A 12,758-nucleotide genomic window follows, 5' to 3' on the forward strand; every position below is an offset into this window, starting at 1 on the left:
ACCCATAAGGGCTGTCGCTCCATTGCCAATCTGTGGGGAAAAAAACAAAACACAAAAATAAAAAAAAATGATATCTTCGGGCACCCCTGTGCCGAAGCTTGGGAGAGCCCCTTTACATCCCGACCTCCAGACCCAAAAGGCCCCTTAGGAGGCAAGGGTCTTCAGGACCACTTCTGCCGTAAGGCTCGAGTGGTCCCATTTTTCACTGAGGTTGGCCCGAAGCTTTCCCCGGGGGGACTGGTTCTTCAGCTCCCAACCTAAGAAGGAAGCCTCACATGACTTAGGGAGAGAGGGTCGCCCATAAGGGTCTATATCCAAACCCCAACATGCTCCACAGCAATAAAAAAAAACAAAGAAAAAAAACATAAAAAGTGCTTAGTGGTAAGTGCTACGTGTCCAATAAATAAATAAGTGCCCACAGGCAGGGTTTAAAAAAAATTCTGGTCCAGCCAAAAAGAAATAAAAAGTGATGAAAGGAGGTTAGAAGTGCTTGTGCCATACTCTGTTCACAGTGAGGGTGTTGCAAGTTCCCCATCACCAGTTAATTTTCAGGCACCCCTGACACCACCGACCTTTTGGCCAGAGGACCAGGTGACGTGCCATATAGGGGGTGCCTTTAAACCCCTACTACGTACATGGGTATCTACACCTGATCTTAGAAGATAACATCATCCACTCATCTATGTGATAGAGAATGTATATGTGAAATCTGAATCACTTCTATAACCAGGTGTGATTTAAACACACCTAAATATTTGACACTAGCAAATGAACTCTAGTTCCTATTACAGTCTCATTTTCCTTACTCAGGCAAAAAATGATTAAAGTACACAAGTAGCATTAGGGTAAAGCACATGATAACAAAAACATGCTCTGCCCATAGGCATGCTGGGAGGCACCAGTATTTTTATGACTAATTTTTTCCCATTGACTTTATCTGAGGTCACCTGACTGCTATTTATGTATTTAGACAAGGGTCTCAGGCGCCACATTTTCGGGCATAAAGTCACCAACAAATATGGTTTTCAACATTATCTCAAACACAGAAGGGTTAATAAATCCACCTGCTGTTGAAAAAGTCAGATGATAAACATTCAATATAAAATACTCTTATTTCTGCTCTGTGCATGCTGCTAACAGAATGGCTTTAGCACCCGAGAAATCATACCTCCCGCCATTCCAGAAACTAATATAAGGACGTACTCCTGATCTCCGATTCTGAATGGCGGAGAATAGACTGGATTGGCACCAATGTCTACCACACTTTCCTCACTCCAGCTAGGCATTGTATTGTCCACAAGAACACACAGTCTGTGGGAGTGTGCAGGAGAGAAGGGAGCAGTAGTGTGTAGGACATCTGACGACTGGCCATATATCCTGTATGCTGGACTCCAAGTTATTAAGCTTTGGCAAGTAAAGCCACTAATGGAAATTAATATTTGTCAGGAGGCTGTGTATTACGGAGTTGAATAATACAGAAGAAACAACTGGATTTTTTTCTACTACATTAAATAAGTGCACCATGCTCTGTCTCAATCCTGTGCAGGGGGCAGCCATGTTGGGAGGTATGTGCTTTGAGCGACAACATTGCAAAAATGCACTGTGTGGATTGGTTGATTCGTGCAAAGGGGCAGAGCTAGTGATGTCATACTAACTAAGATGAGTACAGTCTCAGCTTTTTTACCTAGGTCCGATCCTGCAGGGGATGGTCCTATAATAGCAGCAGGCAGGAGATTCAAGTGATGTTTTCACTCTCGCCATGTGCATTTCACGTCTAATAAGCAATCCCACTAAATGTGCATGTTTTGCACTTTAATTTTTTCTTCTCTATTCTAATAATGCTTAGTTTATGTTTTCTTACAGGTTTAGGCTGTATTATTTCTTCTGGCCGGCACTGACTATGAAGAACATGTGTGTATGATGGCAGATACAAAGTAAAAGGGTATGGAGGTACAGCAAGCTGTCATTCCTAGTACAGATCACCTAAACTGAACACTTACTGACCTCTAAGGAAACAAATCTTCACAGATTACTGCAGTTATTTAGTATATAGACACTAAAATCTCTATATGTCAAAAACATGCTTAACAGTCATAAAAAAATGTCGCTGACAAATGATTTGCACGTTGGTTGTGATTGCTGCCTATCTAAACAGAATCTGCATCACAGGCAGCTCTCCCCATACAAATGATCCTTTTCCCCATGTAGTCGCTAGGCTAGCTTAGTGCTGCTATTTATAGATGTGAGCATCATTATAATCACACAGATTTTATCGTCATTAGATTACTTGGTTTAGGGAAAGCAGAATGGGTTTGAAATGGAACAGACGAGAGGGCAGAAGTAGAGACTTCCTTCCTGGCCAAAGAGACGTCTTTTCTGTCCATTCCTGGTTATGTATAATAAATATTAACCATCCATAGAATTCATACAAATCGCATACAAATAATGTAACATTGCAGCTGTAGCCTGTCTATTAAGTCATTAATTCTATTCTTATTAGGCGATTATAATATAGGTCTGTATTTATCACATGGGTTTATTATCGTCTTTAATAATCACTTGAAATGTGAAACAAGAGACCTTGCAGTACATCACCCAGGTGAAGATTGTATAGGGCACAAACGCAAGCTATACAATTGTGATAATGTGTAACGTGGATACAGACACAAGGGCATCATTAACAGAGGGACAGCCTTACACAGGCTGCAGTGCTCCTAGCATCACTCAGCAGGAGCCCTGAAGCATACAGTTGCTATGGTTACCAGTAAAGGGATATACAGAACTATTTACCCAGATAACAGAATTCACCAATACTGGAAATGTGTGTATAATTAGGAAGTTCTGTGCGCCCTTCATTCAGGTCATCTCAATCTGAGCAAGTCAGGTGACCTGCCTGAATAATAAAAGGTAACTTTTATCCTATATAATTGTAATACTATTATTTCTTTCCTCTAGCATGTTGTTTCTATATATCAGCATCTGGATAATCTGAGATTATCCAGACATCACCGAATGGTGTCAAACATAATACACTCTGCACACACTTGACACAAACAGGCATGCATGCTCGGGCTGAGGGCAATGTGGGGCTAGTGTATTATCCTGCTTAAAACCAAATTGATTTATAGAAACCCAGAGTCAATCAAGGATAAATAAATTAGTCTGTTCTCAGACAGCATATTTGCTGCAGTTCAGCTGGGGTGAAAATCAGCCTGAAAATACACACACATAGATACACACAGAGTTATGTTAAACTATTACAATTGCATATCCACAGATTCTGGCATTGTAAATATGTGGGAATAAGAAAATATGCTCATTAAAATAATATGGCTCTGACACAGGGGGTGGATAAATAGGTGTACAGCTGCATGCTTCAAAAACCTTTCAAGCTCTGACTTCAAAGACAGCATATTCTGCGGTTAAATATGCAAGGGCTGAATGCTTTGGTTCCCCTGGCTGGTAGTTAAATCATGATAATGCCAGCTTGATTGAACATCTGTGGAGCATTGCATTTTAACTGCCTGACCAGGTTGTAAGTTACAACCGCCAACATGCCAATCTCATTTTACGGCCCCACCCAAAAGACCAATAGAATGTAAAGTAAAGGCCGGCTCTTCTGCATTAGAAACGGAGGATTCAGAGCTCTGAAGGATACAGCTGCAGCTAGAGGGCACGAGAAAAGGCCAGTCAGATAAAAACCCCAAACAGTACACAGAAGGAAAAAGTCCAAATGAAAGTATATTGATGGGGGTGCATCTTCAAACTTCCCCTCTTGCTGTGGGATAGTACCAGTTCAGGGTATAAGCTGAAACTACAGGATATTGGAGAGCCCCATTGCCGGCCATTTGCAGCAGCGATATAACTCATTATTGCACTGCCCAGTATATGAAAGAGGTAACAATACCATTGATACTGCCAGTACTAACCCTGCCGGTGGGGATACTCATGCTATTCTGTGCATGGAAAGCATATATAATAAGTAGTACTTGAGAGACAGTAGTAACAGAATAAAACCACTTTATTTTTTGAAGAAAGTATTGTTAATATTTAAATGTTAATTACATTTTTAAAATAAATTACAAACTTTATTTTCCCTCATATTAGTGGAACTGAGCATGTGCAAGCTGGCAAAGTAAAAAGAAGTAAATCACTTATCACTACAATCAGAGTTCTGATAATAGATAGACCCCTTTGTCTCTTTCAGTCCTTCCCTATGATCACTCCTTTGTTCTTGTAATCAGACAAAGTGGTATGTTTATTCTCAGAACAGGGAGTAGGCAGAAGAGGCAACTGTTCTGGGTGCAACAAGGTTTGAGTATCCTTCCCTGCTTTGGGGTTAATCAGCAGAGGGTAGCACGGTGGCGTAGTGGTTAGCACTTCTGCCTTACAGCACTGGGGTCATGAGTTCAATTCCCAACCATGGCCTTATCTGGAGGAGTTTGTATGTTCTCCCCGTGTTTGCATGGGTTTCTTCCAGGTGCTCCGGTTTCCTCCCACACTCCAAAAACATACTGGCAGGTTAATTGGCGCTAACAAATTCACCCAAGTCTGTCTGTCTGTCTCCATCTGTGTATGTGTGTGTTAGGGAATTTAGACTAAGCCCCAATGGGGCAGGGAGTGATGTGAGCGAATTCTCTGTACAGCGCTGCGGAATTAGTGGCACTATATATATATATAAATAAATGATGATGATGATGATGGCTATGTATTTATATAAAGTCTGCACCTGGCCATTATCAACAAGAAAGTTCCCCTGCTTTCCATGGCTGGTTAGTGTAATATCGGGAATTCAGAACACACAAGAATATCATTTATGCTCAAATACCAGCAGCAGAACACAGTGGGATAATATTTCTAATAATATAATAATACTTCTGTCACAGACACTCCCTAGGAATACCAGGTTATCAATTGTTCTTGTTTGCCCAAGGCAATATTTATCTTCTACTCCTGTGGGGTGCATTGCGTAAATTTATATCCAAACCCAGTCCAAAAAGACTAAATGATTTTCAAGTATGCCCGTTGCTAAGACTGCTGATAGGGGTAATTGGGCATTGATTTAAGAAGCACTACTTTGAACCGTTCAGATATAAAAGGCCTTTACACACAGACAGTAGACAGAATCCAATTATTTCAGACTCACTGGAAAGGCTCCAGATTATTTGGTGTCTGTTGTGGTCATCTCTCCCATGATGCACGGCGGGAGAGAAGATGTTGGTACATTGCAATAATCATAAATTACAAGCAGCAGTACAAGAGAGAAAGCAATATGGAGTAAGCCCTGAGCAAACACAGGAGATAGAAAAAGATGAAAGGTAAAAGCCTGTTTAGAGAGACACAGTGCATTAGGGAAAACCCAATTTATGTAACCACTCATCTAACATTCAAAATGTTTGAGAGCAGAGTATACCATGATGATGTGAATTACCAATAACTTATGGCAAGGTGATATATGCACTCTGGACAAGTAGTACTTACTGGCGCTCAGGGGAATTAGCCAGAATAATGTAATGTTGACCTGCTGAAATGACACTAGGGACTAGTCTTATGTCCAATGGGGAAAATTAAATGATTCAGTCCATATAGAACCTTTCTAATTATTTATTTATAAAATAGGAGTACATTTTAAAGTGAGAGGACATCCTGTAAATTATAAATTGTATAGCTGGAGTTCTATATCGTTACTGAACTACTAAATGGTACAGCAGGTAAGCTTTTGCAAGAGATGTTTTTAAAACTGGCACAAAACTTTAGATTATAGGGGTAATTGAAGATATCGGAAAGGGTATTTTATATACCATTGGAATATGAACATTCAAGTGACGCTAACACAATTGTTTTAAAAACTGTTGTATATTATATTATTACAGTCTAATCAGTGCAGTTATTCATGTATTCCATTTTTATAATCCATCCTCTGACAATTATTTATGAACCATATATAAAATGCCTTCTGCCTTTATATTACAGTAACGTAAAAATCGCTATACAATGTACACTAGCAGTATATTATTTCATGTAGAAAGTGCAGGGCTGTATGTATTACAAGACACAAGAAGCTAACTGAAAGATAGGTCTTTATCTCCTTTCATCTTGACAAGTGCCTAGGACTATATTAAGTCACGGTTACCTTTCATCAGATGTGTACAAGGACACTTTTGGAACAGTATTCTATAAGATATTTAAAATGAGTTCAGGAACGTGGCATGATGGGAGTGACATCAAGGGCGAGATGGGCTACTTGGTCTAATCCTCTCTCTCTGCAACCTATCAATGGTGGTTTGGTTCCTGTACCATTCATAATATACTGTAGATAAGGGACTGGACATAAACAAAGGCGGAGGACAGGGTGTGAGCTGGAGTTCAGCCCAGAAAGTACACTGTATGCAAGGAGATACAATATGTATTCTACAGAAAAATGAACTGGAGGCCTAGAGAGGATGATGAAGTGTTTATGTTTCAACATGTGTGTACATGGACCATCAGGAAAGTACAGTGTCCACAAGTGTGTCAGTTATGTAGTGCGCTTTAAACCATGGTAATAGAATGAAGAATCCACAGCAGGGGTTCCTACACCAGTGTTTTGCTTGCACTACTCCTAGGCATGACCCCTTCCAGGATGAAATACACATCACCCATAACCATTCCATCAGGACTGTGTCTACAATGAGGCAAACTAAGGCGAGTGGTTCCGCTAACAGGTGTAGTACAATGTAGTGTATTAAATCTTGCAGCAACTAATATTATTGGTTTATATCCTGCTAGTGAATCTACTTGTACAAAAATATTTGCATCTGGTCTTGTAAGGGAGGTGACAGAGCTCTATGTTGGTTCCTTGCTCATGCAGAAGAATGACCAGTTACATTCCTGCATCTCATTAACCAGTCAGAAGACCGTTATTGTGCTATCAGAGAAATGCCTGTCTATTCACTGGTATAGATAGTAAATTCTGCAGCACAAGACCCATTTCCTCTTGTGTAACAAGGCAGTGGAGCTGGGCAACGTGTTATGATGTACAGAGCCTCACTTTTCATCAATCCCTCCAAAGGAATATAGCACATATTTGCACCAGAGAAACAAACAATCAGCACAGTTTATTACCACAGATACCCAGTATGCCGGCAGTTTCAGCCACAAAGTCTCTATAGATTTGTTGGGCAAACTGGAAAAATGGATCTAATTACATTCCTGAGAACATCATTGGGTGGAAGATAGTTGTGATGTGTAAAAGGGGTGTAGCTAATGGATGGGGTGTGCTAAATATCCTCTGCTCACAGACTTCAGAGATGTAAAGGCAGCCAAAAAGAAAGTGTGATCATAGGAATATGAAAGAGGGGTCGGGTGGTATGTGCTAATAATGTGAAAACCTAACACTGATTATGGTTACTTGGTGTATAAAACTGCTCTCCTCACAGAACCTGGTAATGGAATTAGTGGTGCTATATATATCTATAATATTATATTATATATATCTATATCTATCTCTCTATCTGATGATTATGATGAGTAGCCACTTGCTGTGTCACCTGTCACTCGTTGGCTTATAGAAGTGCGCAGTTTATTACTGTCCTGTGAACCATAGTGTATTACAAACATCTTTTTTCTGCATCTGAACATTTTTCAGCGGTGTTTTCCACTATGCACTAATTTAAGCCATTAACTTTAAATAGACCATTACAAGGTAATACTTTGCGGAGCCCTGTAGTGGGCATGGCTTATAGGGGGTGTTGCCAACATCATTCTGTTTTATGAAATAATGAAAAGTGATAAAAGCAAAATCTAGAGCCAACACATTATAGCTATTTAGCCCCTCCGGATATCCAGTGCTCTGTACTGTATATAGCATAGCACGTTATAGGCATGCATAATATTTGCTACAGTTAAACCATCACAAATAACTTAACATAAATATATAAAATGTGCGTGTTCAATGTATGATTTAAACTCAAACCCCTGAGCCATATCATTTGCTCTATAACAATTAGATGCCTTGTTAAACCGGTAGCATCCAGAAGCTTGTGAACTCGCAATATGTATTTTTAAACATCACATGACACTAGTGGAACAGTCTGAATATAAAACAGGCTCCTTATGAAATGCTTAACCTGAAATATCTATAAACAATTGTCAAGGAGTATGCTAAATCATTTTACATAAAACTACACTTTATGTCTTCCTTGTCTTGTGGGCTGACCACCCACACCAAGCTGAACTTGCTACAACACACTGGATGAAATATCGACTGGATTGTATCATTTGACAGTATAAGATTAATAATAAAATAAATGAGAAACAAAATTATATTTTATATCCATGCACAAACTTGTCTCATCAATTCATACCTGATTTTTTTAAATTAATGTTCCTAAAGGTTAGATTTTTCCTAATATTGTAGAATAAGTGAGCATTTATATTTATACACTTATATTAAGCCAGAACCGGAGAACAAAACTCTTACATTTTCCAAGGTCTGTCAAGTGTGGAACACTGCATAAAACTTCCAGTTGTTCACTTGATAATCTGTACTAATGGAGGTCATTAATATGAAATTTGGTATTTATGGTGTAAATGAAGCAGAAGCCATTTTGGAAACGTCATTAAGCATTCAGGGGTAATAAGAATATTTGGGTCTGAGGCATAAAGAGGCTTCAAACTGCTGAAAAGGCCATCCTGCAGATTACTAGCATGGAGAATGAATAACAGTTGATTCTTGGCATGTTCTGTCCCCACAGCCGCCTCTCTGTGATTTAGAGAGTATTTTTAGAAGGAAATTCTTGTGGTTAAAACCATTCAGTAAGGAATGAGCAATAACACTAGGAGACCTTCCCAAAACTCTCAGACATCATAATCCGTGGCTGCTCCTGTCCTGTAAATATATTTGGGAACAGGAAGCTCCGGGCACAAATCACCACACTAAGGGCTAGATTTACTAAGCTGCGGGTTTGAAATGTGGGGATGTTGCCTATAGCAACCAATCAGATTCTAGCTTTCATTTATTTAGTACCTTCTACAAAATGACAGCTAGAATCTGATTGGTTGCTATAGGCAACATCCCCACTTTTTCAAACCCGCAGCTTAGTAAATCTAGCCCTAAGTGTTGTACTGCCAGGGCAGGTCTAAGGACCATTCAGAAAAATTACCTTTCAAGTTTGTGTATACCACAAACATTTCAGAAAGTCATAAAAACAGTAAAAAAAAAAAAAATGTATAATATAAACACAAGTCCAAGCTCTACCATCACAATTTCTTCAAATGTAATAGTCCCATCAGGTTTATGGATCAGTCAGAATTGTATTTAAAGTGCAAGTAAAGCCTATTGGACATATACAAGAAGGGCTGAATTGCTAAACTGAATACTATACATTAAATGTACATAATAGATATGTCCACAATGCTCTCTTTGATTTCTCTGAAGCAGGCTGCAATGTTGGGTGAGTGGAAGTTCCCTATCGCACACGCAGTAATTGACAGTAATGCAGATCTGTGAATTGGCCAGTGATGTCACAGCAGATTGAATAACTGCAGTCTCATCAGTTTTACCTGTATCCGCTCCCATCAGTGCAGCATCTTAGAGATGTGGGAGCAGCTTCATCTGCCTGTGATGAAGTGGGGAGGTAATACTCTACTTTCTACCAGCTGCAGTGAAATGCCTGGTTAACACTAAATGCATTTAACAGTCATGGTTCATGTTTGCAAAATGTCAGTTTTGGGGTTTAGTGATCATTTAAATGCTTAAGAAAGATAGATTTGTGCAGATATTTGGGGAAATGACCATTGGCGTTCAGCAGGGGGGGGGGGGCGGGGGTGTTTTTACAGTAGTATGTGGTTGATTTAAAAATCTCTCTCTGTCTCCTTAGTGGCAAGTCCTCTTTAAAGTCAAGAAAACACTAATAAAAAAATAAATCAACTATCTGTCAAGTTGGTCTCATTTCTGTTTTTTTTTTCTCTCCAATGGAGTGTTCTGTGGTATATTATATTGCAAACAAGAGGTGCACAAGTATCCTACAGAAAGGTAAGACTGGCGTAAAACATCTTAGAATGGCACAGATACCAGCTTGTTGCTTGAAATAGACTGTGATTATGCTAGAACCAATTGAATGCCTTTGTTCATTAGAGTCTCTTGTGCACTTTAATGCTGCAAATGAGGTGAGAGAAGAAAGCTGGCACGTCTCATCAGGCAGCAGCAGGACCCAGCTGTCACTCTTCCAGACAGTGAAGTAGTGTAGATACTGCATAGACTTAGAAGACAGGAATACACTATTATACCTTTCATTCACCCTAGTGTATTATCAACCAGGGGTGCTGTAGTCACATTGTTCTCTCATTGCCTTACAAACACTACTGAAGGAGTTAAGCATGAGCTGAGCACCATAGTAAACATACAAGCTGCTTTCCACATATCACAATCATTTGAAATAACTTATTTCCATTTCAAACACAAAGTAACACTGCTTAATAGATATGTATATTATTTTTTATATTAATACATATATTTGTACTTAATGCGATACTTAATAAATGCACACTTTTCTGATACATTATTCAGCTTTCCACCTGGGGAAAAAATGCCAGTCATAATGGTAATTGCACGTTTGTATTATTGACTACAGGCCTTATTTTTACATCATGCAGAGGAAAAATACTGACTTTAATCATACAGACCAAATGTAACATGCTGGATATGCAAATTCTTGGGGTCTTACAGCCAATCAGGGGTCTGGCCAGGAAAGCTCTCAAATGGAGCAATACTGGTCACAGGCCATGCTTTCCACTAATCAGTTATAACATAACCCAGACTGCACAAAACAATCTATACACACTAAGATTACCATCTTACCACTAAACTCCAATTAGCTAAAAACAACAATCTGTGTTATGCATCCACACACATTTAAATACATACCGGAACTTACAATAAAATCCAAAATAAAAAAAGTCCATTCACATAAGAATATCTAAAATAATACTTTTATTACCATGATGTCATCTCATGTTACATCACTTACGGTGGTGTTAATTTGGCACTTTTTGCACCCACCATTTATCTGCCCAGGATCCCAATGTTTATACTCTCCATTTGTTAGCAGATTGCTAAATGTCTACAGCGTTTATAGAGTATATCAGAGTAGTATGACAGGAACCTGGTGTTTATACTGTCTACAATGTACCAGTATGAGGAGAGGATAATAACAGAGGTACCTGGGATGTTGTACGCTGGACGCACAATTATTTATAGAGTTTATCAGAGTAGTATGACAGGAACCTGGTGTTTATACTGTCTACAATGTACCAGTATGAGGAGAGGATAATAACAGAGGTACCTGGGATGTTGTACGCTGGACGCACAATTATTTATAGAGTTTATCAGAGTAGTATGACAGGAACCTGGTGTTTACACTACCTGCAATGTGCTAGTATAAGAGGAGGATAATAACAGAGTACCTGGGATGGTTATACGCTGAACACATTATTCCTTAGTCTTCTGTCCAGCCCCCATAAACACACCTGGATTTTTAACATAGGCAAGCAGAAACTGCCTACCTACAATATACCAAAGGCCTCAGATGTGCAATGACAAGCTAGTGTTGAGTCCTCTAATATGGATAATCAATGGAAGTTGAATATGCTGGTTATATTAAAGTGCTTAGGATGCTTATGAGGTAATAATATACAGTATATGTTGACAAATTAACTTGTTTTTTTTTAAGTTAGCAGATATTACTCAAGTCTTTATGCTGAAATATGTTTTATGGTAATTAATCTTGCAATCTGTTCAGAAATATACCTCACTTATATCATGAGAAAAAGTGAAGTTGCGGTTAGGCCTATGTGTTGGAAACAAGTTACAAACTGGAGGTTAGGCGAGACGTTAGTTACAGTTTAATGCAGGCCTGTCCAACCTGCGGCCCTCCAGATGTTGTGAAACTACAAGTCCCAGCATGCCCTTCCAGCTATCAACTGGTTGTCTACCGGAAAAGCATGCTGGGGCTTGTAGTTTCACAACATCTGGAGGGCCGCAGGTTGGACAGGCCTGGTTTAATGTCTGTAATGATGCATTAATCTTGTGCTATAAAAGAAATGTGAAATTATTAAATAATTGTCATTGTTCATTTTGGATTGAATGTTCTATATCATACGAACAAAATAAGCTGAGCATATTCTGAAGAGACTTCTCCCTTGAATTATTCCATAACACCTCAGAAACCTTCTAAAGACAGGTATTGTACCAGTTTGCCCAATATCCTTTTTTCTTTTTAATCACATACAAACAATTGTGTAAATGTGACTGTATCTATGTAACCTGGACCCTTTGGTTCTCAGCTGCAGTTCCCTCCCTCACCAATAGCACGGCTTCCATTGTCACCATACTAAAATATTTATTCAAAAGGCACAGAAATATGTCTAAACTAGAATGGTTTGTTTTTCACATAAATTAAACTGCTTTCCAGCATCGCCCATGCAAGACCTGAATAGGTTCTTTGGAGTTATGCTGTTCCCAGGAACTCGTATATGAATGCTCATGCATACACAGTTACCTGAAACTTCTCAGGGGTTCTAGCAATCTATAAAACATATGTTTTGATACAAGTGGTCTCTAAGTCATAGCTGGAAGCAATCCGCTCTTAGCCTCACATACAATCAATACGAAGAGAGTCTAAGGTCAGCTAGCACTCAATGTCTGCATGGAGCTTGATCGATGGCACAGGGTGCACAGTGCACAAAGCAGTAGTACTACATATCAAAGAGGTGGAGTG

At 39.2% G+C, this 12,758-nt stretch overlaps 1 protein-coding gene across 10 annotated transcripts in view; it reads right to left on the reverse strand.

The window, feature by feature from the left end:
- The window catches only part of ARVCF (ARVCF delta catenin family member), an 803,654-nt gene that overhangs the window by 250,770 nt on the left and 540,126 nt on the right, over nucleotides 1-12,758 (reverse strand). The window lies entirely within an intron of this gene.

Source organism: Mixophyes fleayi, chromosome 1 (genome assembly GCF_038048845.1).
Source record: "Mixophyes fleayi isolate aMixFle1 chromosome 1, aMixFle1.hap1, whole genome shotgun sequence".
NCBI classification, from domain to species: Eukaryota; Metazoa; Chordata; class Amphibia; order Anura; family Limnodynastidae; genus Mixophyes; species Mixophyes fleayi.